Here is a 13,484-nt window from a genome sequence, read left to right on the forward strand (position 1 = left end):
CACAGAAACTTGGGCAAGCCAGAAGAGAGTGTCATGATATACACTATATATATGGGAAAATCTGTAGCCCACAATTCTCTATCCAGCAAGGCTATCATTCAGAATAGGAGAGATAAAGAGTTTCTCAGACAAACAAAAACTAAAGGAATTCATGATCACTAAACCAGACCTGCAAGAAATATTAAAGGGGACACTTTCCGTGGAAAAGAAAGACCAAAAGTGACAAAGATGAGAAAGGAACAGAGAAAATCTCCAGGAACAACAATAAAACAGGTAATAAAATGGCACTAAATACATATAAATCAATAATTACTCTGAATGTAAATGGACTAAACACTCTAATCAAAAGATATAGGGTGTCTGAATGGATTAAAAAAAAAAAACCCAAGACCCATCTTGTTTTTTAAAATGAAACTCATTTTAGACCCAGAAAGTGTGGAGATGGAGAAACATTTATCATGCAAATGGAAGTAAAAAGAAGGCCAGAGTAGCAATCCTTATATCCAACAAACTAGATTTTAAAGCAAAGACTGTAACAAGAGATAAGAAGAGCACTGTATATAACAAATGCGACTATCCAACAAGAAGATCTAACAATTGTAAATATTTATGCCCCCAAGATGGGAGCACCCAAATATAAACAATTCATAACAAACATAAAGGAACTAATTGATAATAATACAATAATAGTAGGGGATTTTAACACCCAATTTATTTTAATGGACAGATCATCTAAGCAGAAAATCAACAAGGAAACAATGACTTTGCATGACACACTGGGCCAGATGAACTTAACAGATATATTCAGAACATTCCCTCCTAAAGCAGTTTGTACACATTCTTTTTAAGTCCACATGGGATATTCTCCAGAACAGATTACATACTAGGTCCCAAATCAGGCCTCAACACAAGTACAAAAAGACTAAGATCATACCATGGGTATTTTCTGACCACAATGCTATGGAACTTGAAGTCAACTGCAAGAAAAAATTTGGAAAGACCACAAATACATAGAGATTGAATAATATACTACTAAACAATGAATGGGTCAACCAAGAAATCAAAGAATAAATTTTTAAAACTATATGAAAACAAATGAAAATGAAATCAAAATGGTATAAAACCTTCGGGATGCAACAAAAGTGGTCCTAAAAGGGAGTATATAGCAATCCAAGCCTACTTCAAGTAGCAAGAAAAATCTCAAATAAACAACCTAATCTTACACCTAAAGGAGTTAGAAAAAGAACAACAAACACAGCCTAAAGACAGCAGAAGAGAAATAATAAAGATTAAAGCAGAAATAAATGCTATAGAAACAACAGCAGCAGCAGCAGCAACAAAACCAGTAGAACAGATCAATAAAACCAGAAGCTAATTCTTTGAAAAAAGTAATAAAATTGGTAAGCTCATGGCCAGATTTATCAAAAAGAAAAGAGAAAAGAGCCAAATTTAATAAAACCACAAATGAGAGAGGAGAAATAACCACCAACACCACAGAAATACAAATGATTGTAAGAGAATACTATGAAAAAGGATAAACCCATAAATTGGACAACCTAGAAGAAATGGATAAATTCTTAGAAACATATAAACTAACAAAACTGAAACAGAAAGAAATAGAAAACTTGAACAGATTGATCATCAGCAAAGAAATTGAATTAGTAATCAAAAATCTCCCAATATAAGAAGATGGCTTCACAGGGGAATTCTGCTAAACATTTCAAGAAGAGTTAATACCTATTCTTCTCAAACTATTCCAAAAAATAGAAGAGGAAGGAAAACTTCCATATTCATTCTCTGAGCCAACATTACCTTGATACCAAAACCAGATAAAAACTCCACTAAAAAAGAGAACTGCAGGCCAGTATCCCTGATGAACATGGAAGCAAAAATTCTCAATAAAATACTAGAAAATTGAATTCATCAGTACATTAAAAAAATCATTCATCACAATCAAGTGGGATTCATTCCTGGACTGCAAGCGTGGTTTAATATTCTCAAGTCAATCCACCTATAACATCACATTAATAAAAGAAGGATAAGAAACACATGATCCTTTCAATAGTGCAGAAAAAGCATTTGACAAATTGACATTATCATATTCATGATAAAAATCCTCAACAAAGTAGGGTTAGAGGGAACATACCTCAACATAATAAAGGCTATATATGAAAAACGCACACTTAACATCATCCTTAGTGGGGAAAACTGAGAGATTTTCCTCTACAGTCAGGAACAGGACAGGAACTACCACTTGGAACACTGTTATCTAAGATAGTACTGGAAGTCCTAGCCACAGCAGTCAGAAAAGACAAAGAAATAAAATGCATCCAAACTGGTAAGAAAGAAGTCAAGCTTACTTTTTCAGATGATATGATACTCTACGTAGAAAACCCAAAAGACTCCACCAAAAACCTACTAGAACAGACACATGAATACAGTAAAGTCACAGGATAAAAAAATTAATGTATAGATATCTGTTGCAACCCTGTACACCAAAAAAGAAGGAGCAGAGAGAGAAATCAAGGAATTGATCCCATTTATGAATGCACCAAAAACTGTAAGATACCTAGGAATAAACCCAACCAAAGAGGTAAAAGATCTGTACTCTGAAAACTATAAAACTTTGATGAAAGAAATTGAAGATGACACAAAGAAATGGAAAAACATTCTCTGCTCATGGATTAGAAGAATAAGTATTTTTAACATGTGTATACTACCCAAAACAATCTACAGATTTAATGCAATCCCTATCAAAAGGCCAACAGTATTTTTCACAGAGCTAGAATAAAAAATCCTAGAATTTGTATTTAACCACAAAAGACCCCAATAACAAAAGCAATCTTGAAAAAGAAAAACAAAGCTGGAGACATCACAATTCTGGGCTTCAAGTTACACTACAAAGCTGTAGTGATCATGAAAGTGTGGCACTGGCACAAAAATAGACACATAAATCAATAGAACAGAATAGAAAACCCAGAAATGGAACCAAAACTTTATAGTCAACTAATCAACGAATTAGAAAAGAATATCCCATGGGAAAAAGACAGTCTCTTCAATAAGAGGTATGGATAAAACTGGATAGAAACAGGGGCACCTGGGTGGCTCAGTGGGTTAAGCTGCTGCCTTCAGTTCAGGTCATGATCTCGGGGTCCTGGGATCAAGTCCCGCATCGGGCTCTCTGCTCAGCAGGGAGCCTGCTTCCCTCTCTCTCTCTGCCTGCCTCTCTGCCTACTTGTGATCTATCTCTGTCAAATAAATAAATAAAATCTTTAAAAAAAACTGGATAGCAACATGCAAAAGAATGGAACTGGACCACTTTCTTTCAACATGCACAAAAATAAAATAAAAATGGACGAACACCTAAATGTGAGACTTGAAACCATTGAAATCTGAGAGAAGAAAACATCAGTAACCTCTTTGATATCAACCTGAGCAACTTCTTATTAGATATGTCTCCTGAGGCAAGGGAGACAAAAGCAAAGCAAAACAAAACAAAACAAAAAAACTATTGGGACTTCATCAAAATAAAAAGCTTCTCTACAGAAAGGAAACAGTCAACAAAACTAAAAGGCATCCTACAGAATGGGAGAAGATATTTGCAAATGATGTATTTGATAAAAGGTTAGTTTCCAAAATATATAAAGAACTTATAAAGCTCAACACCCCAAAATCAAATAATGCAATTAAAAAATGGGCAAAAGACATAAATAGACATACAGATGGCCAACGGACACATGAAAAGATGCTCAATATCAGTCATCCTCAGGGAAACACAAAGCAAAATACAATGAGCTATCACTCACATCTGTTAGAATGGCTGAAATTAACAACTCAGGAAACAACAGATGTTGGTGAGGATGCAGAGAAAGGGGAGAACTCTTACACTGTTGGTGGGAATGCAAACAGGAGCAGCCACTGTGGAAAACAGTACGGAGGTTCTTCAAAAAGTTAAAAATAGAACTATTCTACAACTCAACAATTGTACTATTGGGTATTTACCTAAAGGATAAAAAAAAAACCAAAACTGCCTTAAAGGGATACAAGCACCCCAATGTTTATAGTAGCATAATGAATGATAGCTAAATTATGGAAAGAGCCCCAAAGTATCAACTGATGAATTTTTTTTCACTATGAAAATGCTTTAATGGTGGCATCTGTACCACATGTGACATTAAGACAGGAAGGAGTACAAGTGCACACAGAAAACAAGTTGCAAGTGAATAAACAGTTCACACAGCTTTCTCCTCAAACTCACCCTCGTCCTTGGCCGTGGTGTCCTGGTACTGTTGGTACTCAGACACCAGGATGTTCATGTTGCTCTCTGTCTTGGGGAACTCCATCTCATCCTTGCTCTCACCCGTGTACCATGTACAAGGAAGGCCTTGCGCTGGAACATGGCAGTGAACTGTTCCAAAATGCACTTGAACAGCTCCTTGATGACCATGCTGTTGCCTTTGAAGGTGGCAGACATTTTTAGTTGCCGGGGTGGGTTGTCACATAAAGAGAATTAAGCCATTAAAAAGAATGAAATCTTGTTATTTGCAACAAGATGGATGGAGCTAGAAAGTATTAAGCTAAGCCACGTTAAGTCAGTCAGAGAAACACAAATACCATACAATTTCATTCGTATGTGGAATTTAAGAAGCAAAACAAAGGTACAGAGAAGGGGGAAAAAGAAAGGAAACCAAGAAACAGAGTATTAAGTATAGAGAACAAAATGATGGTTGCAAGAGGGCAGGGAGGCAGGGAGGATGAGTTAAGTAGGTGCTGGGGATTAAGGGGAGCACTCGTGATGAGCACCGGGTGATACAAGGAAGTGCTGAGTCACTATATGATATAACTGAAACTAATATTACACTGTGTGTTAACTAACTGGAATTTAATAAAAACTTGTAAAAAAAAAAGTAAGAATCACTGATTTTCTTCTGTTAGTTTCCTCCACAGGGTTAGCAGTATTAAATGCTATGCTTTTTATTTTTTTTAACAAATATTATTAAAATAATAAAAAAAGAAACTGCCAAAGATCACAAAGAGGGAATACTGAAATTAGCAAGAGAAAAATGATTTGTCAATTTTCATGTAAGGGAGCTTCTTTAAGATTACCAACGGAGAGTCACTTGGGAGGCTCAGTAGGTTAGGCATCTGACTTTTGTCTTTGGCTCAAGGTCGTGAGACTGAGCCCTGCGTTGGGCTCTGCACTCAGCAGGGAGTCTGACTGAGATTCTCTCCTTCTCTCCCTCCCTCTGCCCACCTCCGCCCCCAGCTCTCTTTCTCAAATAAATAAATAAATCTTAAAAAACAAACAAAAAAAAGGACTGAGATTGTTGAAGTGGGTCAAACAGCAAGACCCAACTATATGTTGTCTACAAGAAATCCACTTTAAATATAAAGACACATATAGATTTAAAGGAAAGGGATAACCATGTGATTGAAATCATATGAGGAATTTAAGAAACAACACAGATGACCATAGGAGGAAAAAAAAAGAGGGGCAAACCATAAAACAGGCTCTTACCTACAGAGAACAAACTGAGGGCTGCTGGAGGGGAGGTGGGCAGGTGGACGGGCTAAATGGGGGATGATTATTAAAGAAAGCATTTGTTGTGATGAGCACCGGGTATTATATGTAAGTGAGAATCACTAAATTCTATTCCTGAAACTAATATTGCACTATATGTTAACTAACTAGGATTTAAATAAAAACTTGAAACAAAAAAAAAGGAGAAGTATGGAAAAAAATATACTATGCTAACACTAATCAAAAGATAGTAGGAGTAACAACATTGATTTCAGACAGAAGACTTCAGAGCAAGGTAAGTTATCAGATATAAAGAAGACCATTACATGATAAAGAGATCCATACCTAAAGAAGACATACATAAATATCCTTAACCTGTACATGCAAAGTATCAAAATACTACAAAGTACCAACAAATTATCAAAATAAGTGAGGCAAAAACTGATAGAAGCACAAAGAGAAACAGATAAATCCAGTATTATTGTTGCAGAGTCTACACCCCTCTATCAGAAGTGAACAGATTTATTTCTCACAGTTCTGGAAGATGTGAAGTCCAACATCAAGGTGCCAACAGATTTAATTCTTGGTAAGAGCCCTTTTCTTGGCTTGCAGATGGCAGCTTTCCCAGCTGCCTTCTGGTTGTATCCTCATATGCAGAAAAGAGAAAAGTCTGATTTTCTGTTTCTTCTTACAGGGCACCAATCTCACCATGAGGCTCCAAACTCATGATGCCATCTAAACCTAATTATCTCCCAAAGACCCGCACCTCCTAATGCCACTACGTTGGCAATTAGAACTTTAACATACGAATTTGGGTGGGATAATTCAATCCATAACAGATACCAAAAAGAGAACTAAATAAATGGGGAGATATTCCATGTCCTTGGACAGGAAACCTCAACATTCTCAGGCTGTTCTTTCAAACTTGATCCATAGATTCAATGCAACCGAAGTCCCAGAAAATTATTTTGTGACTACTGCCAAAGTAATTCTAAAGTTTATGTGGAGAAGCAAAAAGAAACCCCCCAAAAACCAAAAAACCCCCCAAATAGCAAACTCAATATTGAGAGAGAAGAACAAAGGACTGACATTTCAAGACTTACTAAAAAGCTGTACTAATCCAGATAGCGAAAGAATAGACAAATAGATCTGTGAACAGAATGGAGAGCCCAAAGATGGACTCACGTAAATATAGTTAACTAATCTTTGACTAAGGGGCAAAGGTAATGCAATGGACAAAAACAGTCTTTTTCAACAATTGGATCTGGAAAAACTGGATATCTGCATGAAAATAAAGAATCTAGACAGGCCTTATACCCTTCACAAGAACTAACTATGATCCAATATGGATCATAGAACTAAATGTAAAATTCAGAACTATCAAACTCCTGGAAGATAACATAGAAAATATAGGTTTTTTTTTTTTTTGGTGACTTTTCAAATACAACAGTAAAAACACAATCTGTGAAAGAAACAACGGATTTCACTAAAATTAAAAACTTCCGCACTTTGTAACACAACACCAAGAGAACGAGAAAATGAGGAAGGGGAAAAAAATATTTGCAAAAGGCATATCAGAGCAAGTACTATTATCCAAAATATACAAAGAACTCTTAAAGACTCAATAATAGGAAACAAACAAGAAAAAAACTTGATTAAAAAAATAGGCTAAAGACCTGAATAGACACCTATCAAAGAAGATAAACAGATGTCAGATAAGAATATGAAAAGATATTCAACATTATACCTCATTAGGGAATTACAAATTAAAACAATAGTATGGGGTGCTTCGGTGGCTCAGTCAGTTAAGTGTTTGACTCTTGATTTCAGCTCAGGTCATGATCTCAGGGTCATGAGATCAAGCCCAGCATGCGGCTCCACACTGGGCATGGAGCCTGCTTAAGATTCTCTTTCCTTCTCCCTGTGCCCCTCCTCCCCCTCTAAAAGACAAATTAAAAAAAAAAAAAATCCAAAGCCCAATGAGACACTACTACATTTCTGTTAGAATGGCCACCACCACCCCCCAAAAAAAACCCTGACACCACCCTATGCTGACAAAGATGTGGAGAAACAGGGGCTCTCATTTACTGCTCATGGGAATGCAAAGTGGAGCGGCCCCTTTGGAAGACAGTTTGGAAGTTTCCTACAAAACTACATATACTCTCACCATATGATACAGCAGTCATGCTCTTTGGTATTGAAATTTTATGTCCACACAAAAACCTGCACACACGTATTTATAACAACTTTATTTATAATTGCCAAAACTTAAAAGCAACCAAGATTGTCCTTCAGTATGTGAAAAGATAAGCTACCTGTGGTATATCCAGACAATGGACTATTACTCAATGCTGAAAAGAAATGAGCTCTCGAGCCTTTATAAGATATGGAAGAAACTTAAGTGCATAATACCAAACACAAGAAGCCAGTTTAAAAGGCTACAAACTGGGCGCCTGGGTGGTTCAGTGGGTTAAGCCGCTGCCTTCGGCTCAGGTCATGATCTCAGGGTCCTGAAATCGAGTCCTGCATCGGGCTCTCTGCTCAGCAGGGAGCCTGCTTCCTCCTCTCTCTCTGCCTGCCTCTCTGCCTACTTGTGATCTCCCTCTGTCAAATAAATAAATAAAATCTTAAAAAAAATAAAAATAAAAGGCTACAAACTATATGATTCCATGTATATGACATTCTGGAAAAGGCCAAAGTATGGAGTCCGTGAAAAAACTGGTGGTAACTGAAAGCTGGTAGGTAGAGGTGTGGAGAGAGTGGGATGACGAGAGGGAGAATAGAGGATTTCTAGAGCAGTGAAACTATTCCTGATGACACTGAATTGGTGTCATTATACACTTGTCAAAACTCAGAATGTGCAAAATCAATAATGAGCCCTAATGTAAACTATGGACTTCGGATGATAAAATATCAGTGTAGGTTTACCAGTCATAAAGAATGTATCATGGTGGTGTAAGATGTCAATGGCAGGGGCACTTAGCTTGTGTGGGGACAGGAGTATATGGGGATGCTCTGTACTTTCCACTCAACTTTGTTCTGAACCTAAAAATGTTCTAAAAATTAAAGTTTTTAAAAAATAAAAGCATAGCCTAAAGAAACTCATAAAAATCTACCCCCCGGGGCGCCTGGGTGGTTCATTGGGTTAAAGCCTCCGCCTTCGGCTCAGGTCATGATCCCAGGGTCCTGGGATCGAGCCCCACATTGGGCTCTCTGCTCAGCAGGGAATCTGCTTCCTCTCTCTCTCTCTCTCTCTCTCTCTCTCTCAGCCTACCTGTGATCTCTATCTGTCAAACAAAAAAATAAAAAAATCTTCTAAAAAAAAAAACTAACCCCCTTCCAAACAAATAAATAAAAAAGAACAAAAATGACAAAGCATGTGACTGCAAAAAAATCAATGCAACACAAAAGCAGGCAGTAAAAGAGGGATAGCTTCAGACATAGATAGAACAATTGACAAAATGGCAATATTAAGTCTTTGTCTATCAGTAACTATTTAAATGTGAAAGTACTGAATCCCAATCAAATGACATATATTGGCTGAATGGATAAAAAAAATTACACAAAAGACTCACTTTAGATCTAAGGACACATAGCCTGAAAGTGAAAGAATGGAAAAAAGAAAGACTTTCCATGCAGATGGCAACCAAAAGACAGCAGGAGTAGCATGCTTACATTAGACAAAATACAATTGAAGTAAAAATTCACAAGAGACAAAGCACATTATATAGCTATAAAAGGGTCTATTCACCAGGAAAATATAACAAATTTTTTTAAAGATTTTATTTATTGGGGTGCCTGGGTGGCTCAGTCGGCTAAGCATCTGCCTTCAGCTCAGGTCATGATCCAGGGATCCTGGAATTGAGCCCCACATCAGGCTTCCTGCTACGTGGAAGCCTGCTTCTCTTTCTCCCTCTGCCGGCTGTTTCCCCTGCTCATGCTCTCTCTTTCTGTAATAAATATTATTTGTTAGAGAGGAGGAGGAGGAGAGGAAAAAGCAGGCTCCCTACAGAACAGGGAACCTGACATGGGGATTGATCCCAGGACTGCCGGATCATGACCTGAGCTGAAGGCAGATGCCACCCAGGCACTCCAACTATAATGATTATATATATATCTCCACCTAACATGACAGCTCTTAAATATAAGAGCAAACAGTGACAGAATTAGAAGGAGGAATAGACAACAACATAAAAATAGTAGGATTTTTCAATACCTAATTTTTAATAATGGATGCAAAAACCAGGCAGAAGAGAAATAACAAAACAGAGGACTTGAAGGACACTATAAACCAAGTGTCAAGAACAGATATATACTGGATATACACAATCCATCCAACAACAACAGAATACATCTTCTCAAGTATACATGGAATATTCTCCAGAACAGATCACATGTTAGGACACAAAAGAAGTCTTAAAAAAATTTAAGAATTCTGAAATTGCACAAAATATGTTTTCTGCATGCAAGAGAATAAAACTAGAAATCAAGAGCCCAAAGGAAATGGGAAAATTTACAAAGACTTGGGAATCTAACAATACATTATTTTTTTTTCCTTTAAGAACAAGAGTGAGGGAGCGTGTGAGCAGGAGGTAGAGGCAGAGGGAGAGGAAAGAGAGAGAATCTTAAGCAGACTCCACACCCAGCATGGGGCCTGATGCAGGGCTCGGATCTCCCATTACCCTGAGATCATGACCTGAGCTGAAATCAAGAGTCTGATAATTAACCTACTTAGCTACCCAGGCTCTCAACAACACACCCTTAAACAACCAGTGGGTCAAAGAAGAAATCACAAGGAAGATTAGAAAATATATCACAGATCTAAAAATACGTTTACTGTTTTCTATTAGGGGCTGCAATATACATCTTTCAGTTACCACAATCTACTGCCAAATAGAATTTCATATAAGTTAAAGACTCTTACAATTTACCTACATTTTTTCTTCTTAGTCTTTCCACTATTGAAGTTATTCATTGTACATGTAAATATGTATTAAACCCTCAAAATTATTAGCACTATGTTTTCTTTAAAGAGTATTCCCATATTTACCATAGCCTGTAGTCTTCATTCCTTTGACATCCAGATGATTTCCATCTGGTTTCACTTCCCTCTGCCTGAAGGACTTTCACCTACCTTGAGGGGTTGGTTAAAGGTCTGATGAATTCTTTCAGCATTTATATGCCTCCAAAAGTCTTTATTTTACCTTAATTGTGAAGATATTTTTACCAATTAAAGTATTCTAGGTTGGCTGTTTTTTAATTTCATTATTTTAAGGATGTCCCTTGACTCTTTTCTGGTTTGCATTATTTTCAGTGAGATGCTTGTGTCATTTCTCTGTGCTTTTAAGATTTTTTTCCTCTTTATTAACAGTTTTAAGCAATTTGGTTATAAAGTCTTATAAATTGTATCATTTTTCTTGTTCTTAGGGTTCATTGAGCTACATGGATCTTGTGGGTGTATACTTTTCACCAAATGTGGAAAAATTTTGGTCGTTATTGTTTCAGTAGTCTTTCTACTTCCACTCACCCATTCCACATTCTCTCCCTTTGGAACTCTAATCACACATATATTAGGTTGCTTGATGTTGTCACATAGCTTACTGAACTATGTTCATTTTCACATCCAATCTTTCTTCTCTTTGTTTTTCATTTTGGATAGGTTTTATTGCTTTGTCTTCAAATTCACTAATTGTTTCTTCTCTGGTGTCTGATCTGCTGTTAATTCCCCTCCCCCCTTTTTTTTTCCACATTAAGAAGTTTATGTGGGTTATATCTTCTATATAGGTTTTTTTTTTTTTTTGCCATGCTTCTTTAACACATGGAGAATATTTATAATAACTGTGTTTTTTAAAAATATTTTTAAAAAATGGGGCCTGAATTCATGACCCTGAGATCAAGACCTGAGCTGAGATCAAGACTTAACCAACTGAGATACCCAGGTGCCCCTATAATAACTGTCTTAATGACTTTGTCTCCCAATTCTATCATATGTTCCATAGGTGGGTCTGCTTCTATTGATTGATTTTTCCTCTCACTATAGGTTGTATTTCCCTGTTTCTTTTTATGCTTTGATTTTGTTTAGATGCCAGACTTTGTGAATTTTACATTGTTAGGTATTGGATTTTTTTTTTAATGCCTATACATATCTTTTGAGCTTTGCCTTTGGATGCAATCAAGTCACTTGGAAACTGATCTTGTCAAGGCTTACTTTTATACTCTGGGAGGTAGAACAAAAACTAGCTTTACTCTAAAGCTGATTTGACCCTTTTCCTGAATTAATGCCTAATAATGTCTATTTAATGTCTAATAATTACATGGTTTTCATTCTGGCTGGTGGGAACAATAACCATTCCCAACCCTGTTTGATCTCTGAGGATCAGTCTGCCTCCTCCCTTCTTCTTCTTCTTTTTTTTTTTTTAAAGATTTTATTTATTTGAGAGAGAGAGAGAGAGCATGAAAGGGGTGAGGGGCAGAGGGAGAAGCCAGCCCCCTGCTGAGCAGAGGGCCTGATGTGGGACTTGATCCTGGGAATCCAGGATCATGACCTGAGCCGAAGGCAGTTGCTTAACCAACTGAGCCACCCAAGTGCTCCTGCCTCCTCCCTTCTGGTGGTCCTTTCTCTAGCCTCAAGTAGTTTCCTTACAGGCATATACTGATCAAAACTCAACTGGAAACTTGAGGGGCACACCCGGTAGCTCCCATAGCTCTCTTTCTATACAGCTCCTTCATGTCCAGTACTCCACCCCTCTTCCCCCAAATTCTAACCACCTTTACCTCAATTCTATAATTTCCGACTGTTTCCTCAACTTAGGCTCTGCTTGGGTTCCCCCATCTTTGAGCTATAGTCTGGAAACTGTAGACAGTAAACTGGGACAATGGTAGTGCTCACCTCAATTGTTTTCCTTCCCAGGGGGAAGCTTTCTGTTATCCAATGTCAGTGAACAGATGTTTCATAGGCTTTGTCCAATTTCTTATTTAAGATGGGAAGGTAAATCCAATTTCTGTTCCATTACAGTTGGAAGAAATAACCACTTGATGGTTTTGGTTTTATTAATTGACTTTACTCTTGGTCTGAGATCTAGTGATGAGAGAAATAAGCCTAATAATGAGAGTAAAACACTCGGTCAAATATCCACTGTGTATCAGTGACATTTAGTATTATGTGCTAACAAAGAAGCACTCCCTGGGCGCCTGGGTGGCTCAGTAGGTTAAAGCCTCTGCCTTCGGCTCAGGTCATGATTCCAGGGTCCTGGGATCGAACCCCGCATTGGGCTCTCTGCTCAGTGGGAGCCTGCTTCCCCCTCTCTCTCTGCCTAGTGATCGTCGTCTGTCAAATAAATAAATAAAATCTTGGAAAAAAAAAAAAGGAGCACCCTCCCCTTTAAGGTCTTTTTAAAAGACTATTCTTCTCGTTTGGGGTGTTTTCTCTCCCAACTTTTGATTTTGAAAAATGTGAAGGCTTTGGAGAATATGAAAAAATTGAACAATGAAAATCCGTAGCCTTTCATCTAGATTTGACAAATTAGTATTTTACTACATATGCTTTATCTCCATATATTTTTAATTGATTGAAAGTCAGTTTCACACCTAAATATCTATCCTTCACCTTCCAAGGAAGGCTAACATAACCACAATAGGATTATTCTACCTAAGAAATTTAATACTGATACAAGAATTTTAGCTATTACATAGCCCACATTCAAATTTCTTTAATTATCCTTTTCTCTTTCTAGAATCACAATCCAATTGACAATTACTGCATTTGTTACTGTGTGTTATTAATCTCTTTTTCTCTGAAACAAACCCCCTGCTATTTTTTGTATTTATAATGTTGACATTTTTGAGGAGCTCAGGCCTGCTATCTTATTCAATTTAGATCTTTAAAAATTGTGATACTGTTAGTAAATTTTATGACAATTTGGGAAAGAGAAACTCCTCATTATTTTAGAATTATATTCATCCT

This window comes from Mustela nivalis (assembly GCF_964662115.1).
Source record: "Mustela nivalis genome assembly, chromosome: 7".
NCBI classification, from domain to species: Eukaryota; Metazoa; Chordata; class Mammalia; order Carnivora; family Mustelidae; genus Mustela; species Mustela nivalis.